The sequence below is a fragment of the Schistocerca americana genome, chromosome 5, assembly GCF_021461395.2.
Source record: "Schistocerca americana isolate TAMUIC-IGC-003095 chromosome 5, iqSchAmer2.1, whole genome shotgun sequence".
Classification (NCBI taxonomy): Eukaryota; Metazoa; Arthropoda; class Insecta; order Orthoptera; family Acrididae; genus Schistocerca; species Schistocerca americana.
In genome coordinates, this window is record NC_060123.1 from 482,115,364 (window position 1) to 482,128,575 (window position 13,212).

Sequence of the window (13,212 nt, forward strand, 5' to 3'; positions counted from 1 at the left end):
GGACTCCAGATGACCAAGCTGAAGCTGAGACCCACCGGGCAGTATTTTGTCAGGAGGCTGAGAAAGTTCAATAGCGTCAAGGGGCAGTGCAGAGTGACACAGCGGTTTTTGGTAGCATTGCTTTATTCACATTTTTTACAGAAGCTTAATGTCGGTGTTCCGCCCGCGCGCTGTTCTCCGAGTCCAACCAGCTCAGCAACTCCTGGTATGCTGACGCTGCTGCTGTTGTCAACAAGGCGGCTCAGCTGGGACTCAGCCACGCTCGCCCGGTCGCCACTCGCCGAGGCGTGGCGTCTTGAGCCGCGTAGCTGCTCGTGATTACGGAGAATGTTACAGTCCCTGGTCCCTGCCTGCTCTGCCCGACCATGGGACGAATGTGGTTGTACTGGCCACTCAGGGCTGTCAGGCCGCCGCTGCTCCCAGGACAGGACTGGACTCGAACCCACGCCCTCCTGGATGCAGTGCCGCAACTTGCCGCTAGTGGTGCTTGCCAGATGGCAACACCCACCACCGCCTCTGGCGCCGCTGCAGCGCTGCCGCGCTTCCCACTGTGTACACCTCGCCCGGACCCCGGTACGTCAGGTGGGAAGTGAACTTGGCCCGTCTTGGAGCTGATGCAGACTGCTGTCACTGCCCTCCTTCAGGCAGACCGTGCAGTCTCCAAGTATCTGGCTCCCTTTCCATCCCAACCCAGTGTTGCGTCCCCAGAGGCGGAATACAGCCCAAACAAGTACAAGGAAATAAAGTACAGGTACACAGAATATTTGCTATGTCGCTGCCAGACTGTCCCCTATAAGCGCAGACCAGCACAGGTCCGTCCCGACTCTCAACTGAGCTGGCACACACTTGTCTTTAGCTAAAATTGCCCGTCTATTTATACTGCTTTTCCCCTCGCTTCTGTCATAATGTCAGAGAGAGACATAAACTATGGCAGGGGTAAATTCCTGTAAGTCAGCCATTTACACATCGCGCTCCTGGCTCTGGCCTAGTGCCCTGCCTCATGCATCGCAATAACTTCAATCAACACTGCAGTTCCCTGCCTTGCTGTTGCTTCATTCCAAAGCGTACATGCAATACGCCGCTACAGCTCCAGACCATATTTACTCTGCCTGGCCTACTGGGTGCTGACTATTACTACACACTGCCAGCGGCCCCAGACTTTACCTCCCAACCACGCCTTTACTGAATTTAAGCAAAATTCCCCTTTTCTGCTACTAAGACTAATACTAGCGCAGCAGTTCCTGTGGGTGAAATGACGTTTGGTAACTTATTAGGCGCAGTGCAGAGTCCAGATTCATCTGCATTGTAAATGGCAGAAGCAGTAATTTTATATTTCTCTCACACTTCTTTCAATGTTGAGAAGAACTTATCAACACTTGGCTTGTTAAAACACATTCCTCTAGCAATCGAGGTTGCCTCTGGTTTCTGTACACTGAATTTAAATTTTTTCATGAAATTTGATAACCATCCCGGTAACAGGGTTGAATGGATGGGATATCCCACACTGCTCTGAGTAATCAAAGACAAGCCTTCTACATTGCTGCTTCGTTATTCCAAAACACATTTTATCTATTGTTGTCACATAGTCCTATAGATCTTTTAGTTGCACTTCATTAAAAACTTCTCGAAATCGTCCACCACAAACAGGCCGTTCCTATGAAAATTACAAATAAATAAGCGACCTGACGCTTGGTCCTACATAGTCTCTAAATATTATGTTATGTTGTGGTAGGCCTATTTATTGTAGGATCTAGGCCCTATATAGGCTAAATATCACACACACACACACAGACAAATGCACGTGCACACGCACAGACATACAGATGCACACACATATGCGCGCGCGAGCGTGCGTTCGCTCGCGCGCGCGCACACACACACACACACACACACACACACACACACACACACACACACACACACACACAACACACACTCGCGCACAAACACACGCACACAAAGTTATACGAATATTTTTGCGTATGAAACAAACATTCAATTCTTACATCATCTGTTTTCTTCAAATGACAACGTAGTGTTGCTTCATGGATATTGTAAACGTTTGCTGCACCCAGCAGGTCTTTCTTACTCTTTGACATCTCATATTGCAGCAGCCATAGCATTTCGGTCCCACTCGCCTCTGTAGGACATTTTTTTTTTATAAGTTCTCATTATGTCTGGATCATAACGTGTCATAAATTAGGAAAGTAGCCCGCTTTCAGCATGTTAAGAGATACTTTGCGAGTCATGAAAGTGAAGACTGTTACACAAAACACACAGAAAGACAGGGTAAAACTGAAACAGGCACAGCAAAAATCATATGGGGCAAGATGACGAGGTCGTCAACTTGCCCCAGCCAACTTGCCCCAAACGACAACGTTACAAACTTTCCATTATTAAGGCAGTTTAAAGAATAATGAGTTCATATACACAGTCTTTATAAAAAGCACATTGCTTAAGTTACTTGTGGATGCAAAGTATAAAGCAACATCTTACCTGTTTGCCTGCGAAGTCTCAATTCAGAGATGTAGAAAATTGCAGTACATCACAGAAAATTCTAGATCAGAGTACAGCAAGGAACGATACAGCACGAGCCACGTCAGTGCACTATATTTCACTTGCATACTGTGCTGTTACCTAGATATGGGAATTTAAACTAAATCATTTTTCATTTTGCCCCAGGGATCAACTTGACCCAGTCTCTCCTGGCGTCTCCATCCAAACAATAAATGCAATATTACCTTAACACCGTTATTTTGAATCATAAAAAGGTGTAAATACCGTCATTGCAAACCAAAAATGACAGTTCGTTGTCCAGTACACAGCAGTACTACTGAAAGGGTACAGTACCGCCCGACATTGAAAATAGGTACAACATACTTCATTATTTTTGTCAGAACAACACTTTTTTTTGTAAAATAACTCAATTTCAATTAGTACAGCGAAGCCAGATACCAGTGTGGGAAAGAATGACAATTTATTTATTTAATTGATCACATGTGCACTCCCACAAAGTAAATCCCTACAGTTTGGTGAGATCTGTGAAATGAATGAATGTATGGTCGTCTGCTAACCACAGATAGTGAATGTGAATATATGATCATCTTTGAGACGATCCTTTGGCCACCTTTGGTGGGACCAAAGAGATGAAATTTACCTGAGCTTCATTCCAATACGGTAGCATGGTCTTCCCCCACCTCGAGATAGGTGCGAGATGACCTAGAGAACGGCCATGTTTCAGCACTCTGCCGCTGGATCCTGTGCTGTTAAGACCTGTTTTAGTTGTGCTCCGTAATGACGAAAGAGTGGAGACATGGTATGCATGTGGAATATTTAAGAGTAGTTTGAAATATTAATTTCTCTATTTCAGGAACTTTTGTGGGGAGAATTAAATGTCAGGCAGGTAATATTAATGGGATTCTGGTAATCTTTGGAAGTGACCAACGATAAGTTGAAATATTTAAGAAATAGCGTGTGTACCATAAGTTGAAATATTTACGAAATGGCGTGTGCAGGACTTGAAATTAGAGACGAGTACTTCCACGTGGTGAGTACTGTGTGAGTCTCAAACTGTGTATGAGACAAAAGATAAAGAGAAGTACTCGTCCATGGTATCAGTTGAGGACTCGCGTGTGTGATGAATACGTTCCTAATATTACTTTGCGTGATATGATTCCGTGTGACACTAGATTCAAACTCTGAGAGAGAAGCAAGGTGAGTCGGCCGTCTATCCAGCAACGCCACTTGGCTTGCATTGCACAGGAAGACGTGCATATATCTCCAGAGTTCATAGTAGGAAAGTAGAATTACGAAGTGGGGCAGTGTCGTGTGAAACTGGGATAAATATTAATTGAAGTGGGAAAGCTGAAAGTGATAATGTTGTGACTATTCTCTGTGTAGTATTTCATGTTGTAGTGTGGTGTATGTCATTTAATTTGGGTATGTGTGGTTTGCATGGGAGAGTAGCGAGGTAGTTTCAAAAGATTAGTGGGTTATGCTTGTTCCTTCGGTACCGCTCGGTCTAGAGGAAAGTTTAGTGATGATGATTGCGAGAGTCGAAGTGTGAGGTATAATAAAAGATCCACCATCCTATCCAGAAAGTGCACTGTAGCGTTAAAAATAATTGCGAGACCATAATATAGAGATTCACCAATGTAAAGCCATGCCCACTGGGCGGTATTTCTCATGTGTTATTGTTGTAGGTTATAGAATTTGTGTGTTTAGGTTAGAGAATTTATCGGAATAAATAAGATAGTGAAAAGAAAAAGATTGGTGGACTTTTCCTTCGAATTGTATGTTGTCATAATGTCCCGAATTTATAATGTGTGTGCCATTCATATTCAGTGCGGTGGCCACGTGTTGACAAAAGCCGTTAAATAAAAGACAAAAAGAAAATGTGGTATTGCCAGTGCGTAGTGTACAGTCAGAGTTCTGTAAATTACTGATAGTCAGATGCGTGTTTCCGTTGCGTATTATTCATACAGGAGGATAATTTGTAACTAAATTGTGAGTACGAGAGTTCATGTTACTCGATAAATTAAGAATGAATCCACTTGCTTGGCAGGCCACTCATCTTGCAGGCCTGACTGCTTGATGCCATAGTATGAGCAAGGCATGTGGGTGCCTCTCACTACTACGTTTTAAGAAGAGTGTCCTCTGTTATACACTTAAGTGGTGGTTGTTTGACTACACGAAGGACAATTGCTTTTCCTTTTGTATATTAGTGATTTCTGTGTTTGTACAGATGAACTGCGATAATGCAAAAACGTATTTTAAAGATCATAAACGAAAACTCTATAGGGAACCACAAAATCCTTTAAAAAAACTCTGTTCTTCCTGTGCTCGTTCTGCAACATTCAAGTTGGTAAGAATACTTGTCTGTTACACCTGAATAATGAAATGCAGTATCACCACACGAGCAACAGATAGATGTAAAAAGAATGGGTAAACAATTTGACAGAACAAGCAACTAGGCAATTTGCTACGGTGCGAACAGTCTCTCTCAGCAGGAAAATAAAGGGTGAATGAAACAAATTGCATTCCATTTGTTGGCAAACACAACAGTGCACACTCTACTAAAGCCCGCATTTGGGAGGACGACGGTTCAATCCCGCGTCCAGCCATCCTGATTTAGGTTTTCTGTGATTTCCCTAAATCGCTCCAGGCAAATGCTGGGATAGTTCCTTTGAAAGGGCACAGCCGGCTTCCTATCCAGTCCTTCCCTAATCCGATGAGACCGATGACCTCGCTGTCTGGTCTCCTCACCCAAACAATAAAAAAAAAAAAAAAAAAAAAAAATCCACTAAACCCCGTATCACCTAGAACGGCGCTTCCGTGCGTATGGGTGGAGTGGAAAGGTACGGGGGGGGGGGGGGGGGATGAGAACTGCACATGCGCGGCAGCAGAGAGCGGGCAACAAGTTGCCGAACTGCATTGCTGTGGTTAACAGTCAGTCTCGTTTGCATACGGTACATTCTATTATATGGCTGGTTCAAATGGCTCTGAGCACTATGGGACTTAACATCTCTGGTCACCAGTCCCCTAGAACTTAGAACTACTTAAACCTAACTAACCTAAGGACATCACACACATCCATGCCCGAGGCAGGATTCGAACCTGCGACTGTAGCAGTCGCGCGGTTCCGGACTGAGCGCCTAGAACCGCTAGACCACCGCGGCCGGCACATTCTATTATACATTCAAATCTGTGAGAGGAATAATATATATTAAAACCAATTTCGATCAATCGTCGTGAGAGAAATATTAATTCACGTCATTACTTCATGTCCACAGATTTCCTCTGCGTGACGTCGGGAGGCGAGAACAGCTGACACAGCTTTGTGTAGACGCAAAGTACAATTTTTCTCAAAACGACATTAAGCAATAGAATTTTTAAAAATGTGTAAGGTGTGTGTGTGTGTGTGTGTGTGTGTGTGTGTGTGTGTGTGTGTGTTTTTGACGATTGTTAAGTGTAATCACTGAGTGTAAAAAAGAATTAGTGGTAGAAAAGACTGATGAAAAAGACTATCGTGGAAATGGTCAGTAAGTTGTCATATTTTTCGTTGATAACGGGCATTATGAGTGTAAACTAACACGTTCGATATTACAGTAAGAGACCGCATTTATTATCCATTGAACTAAGAAACAATTAACTGTCATCTGCTAATAACTCCAGGGAATCTGACCGATAACATCTAAACCACCGATATCTCGACAAATAACAGTTAGTCATTTTAGGGTCTTATCCAGTTCGTGCCTTGAAAATGATAGAGGTTTACAACATGGTGGGAGAAGCTTACCTTCTCTTTGCGCAACATGTTGAACATTATAGTCTGCATAACTAAAAGGATACAAAGTCCTAATCAAAAAGGCTAGGAAGTTCTCATTATTATGTATGCAACTGATATGTTGACAAACACATTTTTTAAACCACGAGTCTTTAAAACTAAGAAATATTATTACTTTGTTCCAAAGTCTACACCATAATACCATCGTCACTTCTACTTAAGTCTGTTTCTGAACAATCTGATTTTAAATTTGCAGTGATAGGTTCAAGGCTAATATGCATCATGACTTCCTTGTCACATCCTTCTTTCTGAAGCTTTTCGGCATGCCATGTATTCTGTACCCAAGCTACAAGTGGGACATTGTCAATTGCCTCATGCACAAGCGATTCACTTTATGTTATGTCTAATGTTTTTTTTCTCCCACATAGCCTTAATACTCTTTGCCCAAATTAATTCTATGGGGCTACAATGACAGTGATGCGTGGGTAAACACAAAACTGTGTGATTCCATTCATGTGCAAGGAAGTCAAGTTCGTACGTTCCGCCATGTTATTTGCACAGTATAAATTAACGAGCTGCAGAAGATCGGCACGAGTCTGATTTATACAGTGGTTAATATTTTTATTTTTGAGCTGGGGAAAAATTTTCCCTTTTTTTGGTATCTATTCTTGATTTTTTTCTCTATAAGAGTGGAATTATAACTGGCACTAACTGACTTCGAAGCAAGGTATGACAAGAACTGTGAATCACGAAACTGACAGTGTTCATTGCTGAATGGTAATCACTGCTGTTTTTCTTGCACGTAAATACAAGTTTATACTCAGAAATAAAACCAGAAGAAGAGTCATCATACAGTATAATAACCGAGGACCTATCCCGATGAGAACTTTAAAACCACCTGTACTGCCACTCATTTTCTTGGAATCATTCTAATTGACCCATGTTTCATCAAAGTAATACACTGTTGAACTGCCTCCTTCTGTTGTATCGTGAATCTTTTAAATGGGATATAGTTCATGCTGCACCAAGGTCACTTCTTAGAACTATAAACTCTCTCCTTAACATATCTGTAACCAACATCTTTTAAAATTCTTTACCTCGGCAAAGTGCTTACCCGTGAAGCCTGCATAACTGTAACACATTATGTCGGGCTGTAACAACACCAACGCTATACTATTGTACATATAATAATTATTTCTTCTGATTTTCGATAAATTAGTGTAATCGATGTTCTGATTTCATTTCCTTTTCTTTTCTTGCCATTGTGTTAAAGAAATGTAAACAATTTTCGATGTGAATATTAATGTTTATTCCAAATTTCAAGCAATATTATAACAAAATTGAAATGTAAGAAATGTTGAAACTGTTGTAAGATGTTAAAGTTGTAATTGTGCGCCTGGTCCATACGTAGGCAATGTAATAGGATATGTAGAATGCAAAACCTCGGGTGAATACCCTGTCTGTAGGGGAGCGGTAAAAGGTGGATTGCAGGCGAGTGCGGGAAAATGCACACGGGCGCTGTACGGCATAACGGGCTCAGCAGTAGTAGTCGGAATTAGGCATCGGTCTGAGAAAACGTTCTGAATCGAGGAGGATCTACTGGAAAACGTAATTTCGTTAAGCCTCGGATGTGCCGTTTCCGACGCCTATACAGCATGGCAATATTCCATAGGCACTAAACGGAAAAGTATTGCGACGCTAAGAAGAAGCAAAGTGCCGATACATCAAGAGCCATTGCTGTGATTGTATGTGTGCTCTGTGCCTCGCCATCTCGCCGCCTGCCGACCGCCGCATCGATACGAACAGGTTGAAACTTTTAGTACTGTATTCGTGTGGACCAGTGTTACTTTTGTTCCATAATGTTCAATAACAACTTAAATTTTACCAGAACTGTCCTATCAGTTAATTATCCTCACAACTAACCTAGACAGGGTCCTTTCCACATGTTGTGCAATCTGAGTGTCCCGAAATGAAGATTTAAAGTTTACGTTAATAATAATTACCTGCAGACCTATCTATGTTAGAAAAATGTTTAAAGAACTTTGTTGTTAATGAATATATCGGTAAATAACAAAGGTCTGACAAAGTTGGAAGATAATGTTGAAATTGGTTTAGTAATGAAATTTAATTAATTTGAGACAAAAATAATGGTAGTTAAATGAGCAGGAAATAAGACAAAAAGAGTAGTAACTCATATATTGGAAATCTTGAGTGCTTAATGATTTCAATAATCAAAATTTTCAATACAGTGATCGTAACAGTTTCAGGGTCCCCCCCTTTTTTCTTTTCTATACATTTGAATTCTGAAGTGTACTGAACTGATTTGACCAGCAAAGTTAAAGTCAATATAAAACCAAAATTTATCAGTGTTTTACCTTTTTCAAAATTGACATTGTATGTGTGTTTCGAAAGTGCTGTTTCTAGGGTAACCTATGCCCGATTTTAATCAGATCAATAGACAGTATGAAGTTCGTAGTAAACATTATAGTGTAATGTTATGTATTTATGGTTTATCCATATTGGTACAGAAAGTGAAATTATCAGTTCAGTAGATTTTCCGGTTCTAAAATTTACCATATAATGCAGTGTTACTACGAGTTGTTATGCTTGAACGTACATCCACTTGTACAGGGAAGAAACTCAGTTAATGCCTAATTAGGCTGGCGACCGTATTATTAAAAATTGGTAGCATCTGCTGTGTTGTTTCTTGTCCGTCCTAACGTGTAGTTGCACTTCAGACTTGCTTGACGTATCATTGTTGTTACTGAATGGGTGTAAGTCTGATTTTGCCTCCATTCAGGTACACGTGGTCAACATGTATACCAAAATCCTTTCTTATAAGGTGAAGCCCGTCAACTTACCATAGTACAGGTTTTAAAGAGTATCGTGTGCATTAGCGCAGTGTTACAGGGCATTCATCATTCACATGGAGCACTTTAAAACATCGTTGACTGATGACCTCAGAAGTTAAGACCCATAGTGCTCAGAGCCATTTAAAACATCATTGTCACAGGTTCCTTACGATTTCGATGCTTTCCAGGCGACACGAAACCAACTGTTTCTATGGTTCCTACAGCTCTGGCACTTTCCTGTACAATTCACTTTACATTTCTCTTAGCCAACACCACATGGTTCTGGAGTCCGTTCTTGTGTTTTCCAATGTCAACAGTAGGATACCTGCTTTTAAATTCACGTTTGAAAAAGTTATAAATGCAGTAAATAATCCGCCTCTCCTGCTTGTGAAGCACTTCAAGTTTATTGCCATCACCGGAGTTTTTTTTTTTAAATGGGACTTAAACATTTACAAGATACACATTCACAGCTATACTGTTGCAAGAAAAAGATAGGAAACAAAAAATATATATAGTTGAATGAACAATTCGATTGTCACAAAGCGCAGCAACAGTGCAGCATGTAGGAGCGAGATTATCGTTCTCTAGCTGTACCTCTCTGCCAGCTGCTTTGAAAGAGAATGAATATTATTGGCCTTCAGTGGCTAGTGGGAGGGAGGGGTGGTATGCGCAGAACGGCTGAAAATTGGGCCGCCATCTTACATGACGCGAACAATAGTGATGGGATGGCGAGTTGTGGAGGCTCGTGCGCAGTACTATGTGTTAATTGACTGCAACATGGCCCGTGGGTCACCATGTGGCGAAAGCAAGTATCTATGTGGCCCAAGAAGTGTGCACCTATCCACACAAACACATTCACAGCTCACTATGCTTGTATGTATCAAGTTTCTTTCGAATAAAGTTATGATTCTAATCAATATGGATACCGGTATACAAAAACGAAAGTCATAGAGCTGGCAATAATTTACAGAGGATAGAGATAACGTTCGTTTCATGACTCGTTCTAAAAAGCTCAGCAATGTTTCAAAAAATACAACTAGCATGATTAGGCATCTTAAATCGCACAGTTTATCAAGCAATGAAACACCAACATCCATAGGTCCAGAGGCTCAATCTTTTAAAAATGCGAATCAGACAAAATACCCAGGTCAGAATATTATCCATTAAAATCGAACAGAATGGGAATTCCATGTGAAAGGTTGGACAGTGCCCGAAGCAGTATGCTGAAGTTGAGTTTTTAATCAGACTCTGATAATATGCAACAAACCCAAAAATTAAAACTACCCAAGCTTTTGCATGGTGCAATATGCAATTTTATTGGACTATATCCTGCATCACGTAGTATGGCGCTTCCGGGCATAGAGGCAGAATGGTTGGGGAAGCGTGGAGGGGGTGAGATCAGCGTATGCGTGGCAGCACAGATCGGGCAAACAAGTTCCACATTTTCGAACTGTGTTGCTGCAGACAACAATCGGATTTATTTGCCTACGGTACACTGTATGTTATGTTCAAATGTGTGAGGGGAATAATAAATTTTAAAACCGATAGCGATCAGTCGTCTTGAGAAATCTTACTTCACATATTGACAATGTTGCATCCACTGCTGAACAGTTTTAGTCTTCATGATGTTTGAAGGCGAGAACAGCTGACACAGCTCTGTGGAGACGTCAAGTACAAAATTATAACTGTCTATCGACAAAGTCATTAAAACTGCTTGCAATAATTATCATTTATTGCCATTTGGACTTTATTGTAAGTAATAATGTAATACACAACGAAATAAACTTCAAGCACAAACTCAAATCATTTTTGCTTGGCAAATGCTTCTATTCCATAGAAAGTTTAAAAAAGTGCATAAGGTGAGTATGCGGGTGTGTTTGATTTTAGTTAAATGTAACCACTGTACACAAAAAAAATTACTCTTAGAAATGATTAATATAAAAAACTATTGTAAAAATGGCCAGTGAATTGTCATATTTTTCGCTGTGAATGGGTGGCATGAGTGTAAACTAACTCGTTCGATATTACAGTGAGAGACGGCGTTTTAATCCATTGAACAAGTAAACAATTAATCATCTTCTGCAAAGAACCCAAGGGAATGCGGATCGATAACATCGAAAACCACCGACATCTCGGCAGGTAACCGCCCCTGTTATTTTATGGCTTTTTTCAATTCGTACCTTGAAAACGACTGGGGTTTCCTTATGGAAGTATTGGAGTTTTTGACAAATTTATCCAGCCACATTCTCGCAAGTTATTACAGCATACGACATGCTGGGAAGAGCTTAATTCCTCCTTGGCAGTATGTTGAATAATATAGACTGCATACTTCATAGGATGCCAATTGCAAGAAATAAAGCCTAGGAAATTCTTGTATGCTATATATGCAACTGATATGTTAACATACACATTTTTTAAACCATGAGCCATTAAAAGTGAGAAACATTATTACTTTTCTTAATTACAAAGTCTCCACAGTAACACGACAGTCATTGCTCTCTAGCCCCTTCTGATTTTAAATTAAGATGATAGGTAAAGACCTATTTCCATCTTCACATCACTATGAAAGTTTTCTTGTTTTCAGCATGCTGCACAGACTGTGCCCATACTGAAGGGGGGATGTTGTGTCTGTTATCTTAAATGATATGTTTTTTGTCCGACATAGCCTTCAACCCTCACCTAAATTAATTCCATGAGATTATACTGACTGATGTGTGTGGAAATGCAAAATTGGATGACCATGTTCACGTGTAAGAAAATCAAGTCTGTACATTCTTCACGTCATTTATATAAATTAATGAGCTGCAGGAGTTCAACATGAGTCTGGTTTACATTGTGTGAAATATTTTATTTTTTAGCAAAGACATAATATCCGTTTTCCTGGTGTTTGTGCTTAGTGTTTTATTGGTAACAGTTATGCAATAACTAGCATGGTACATTCAAATGACCGATATTCAAGCAAGGTATAGCAAGAATTGTTCAGGGAACCACTTCACAAAGCTGGCAGCGTTCACTTCCAGATGGTAGACACTTCTGTTTTTCTTACACCTAAAATACAAGTTTGCTCTCAGGAACAAAACCCGAAGATCCAGGATACAGAATAAATCTGAGAACCTATTCCTATGTGAACTTTAAAACCGTCAGTACCAGCACCCATTTTCCAGCAGGTCCTCCTGGAAAGATTCTGATTCACCCATGTTTCATCAAGGTAATACACTGTTGAGCTGCCTCCTTTTGTATTGCACACCTTTATAGTGGATTTGGTTTGTCAGGCACCTGTGTCACTTCTTTCAACTAAAAACTCTCTTCTCAACATAATCGAAATCAACGTCTTTTAAAGTTATTTATATTGAGGAAGTGCTATCTTTGAAACCAATATTTTCAAGCATAATTGTGACAGTTTTTGTGATGTCGGATATTCGCCATTCACACAGTGTGCTTTAAGGAGGGGGATGTAACATGGGAACCTTTAATCAAAAAATCATTATAGTTATACAAATCCGCATGTGTAAAGCAAAAGAGCTGTGTTTTAACGGAAAAAATGTAATAAAATATTCAGGATTAATATTTTGCCAGAAACTTGAATTTTTTACTTTTTGTTATCTTTTTATAAAAACCCATAACTCAAATTCTAATCACGCAATTAATCTGAAATTTTTATTGTAGTGTCCTGAGAAGGTTATAAGACCACTGTACTACAGTTATTAGTTTATGGTACAAATTGTATAATTAACAGAGTTTTTAATTTTGCACATCCAAAATTAACTTCTTTTCTACATACAATCATCTAAAAATCAGAATGTACCTGAAGGATCTCGTACATTTTAGTTCCAGGGAGACAGCATCGCGTTGTGAACAGTTCCTGAAAATTTCATAGCATTAGCACATATACGTTTTGAGATATGCTTCTAATAACGTAAATAATGTAGAACAGAGAAAATGAGGTTCAAAGATTTTCTTCTCATACTTCTAAATCTAATGAGCTTACCTCAATTTTAAAATCCTCCATACTGATACTCCTTATCCTCCAGGATTCTCTTTTCTCGTTTTCGAATCTACTGGTCTGTATTTGCC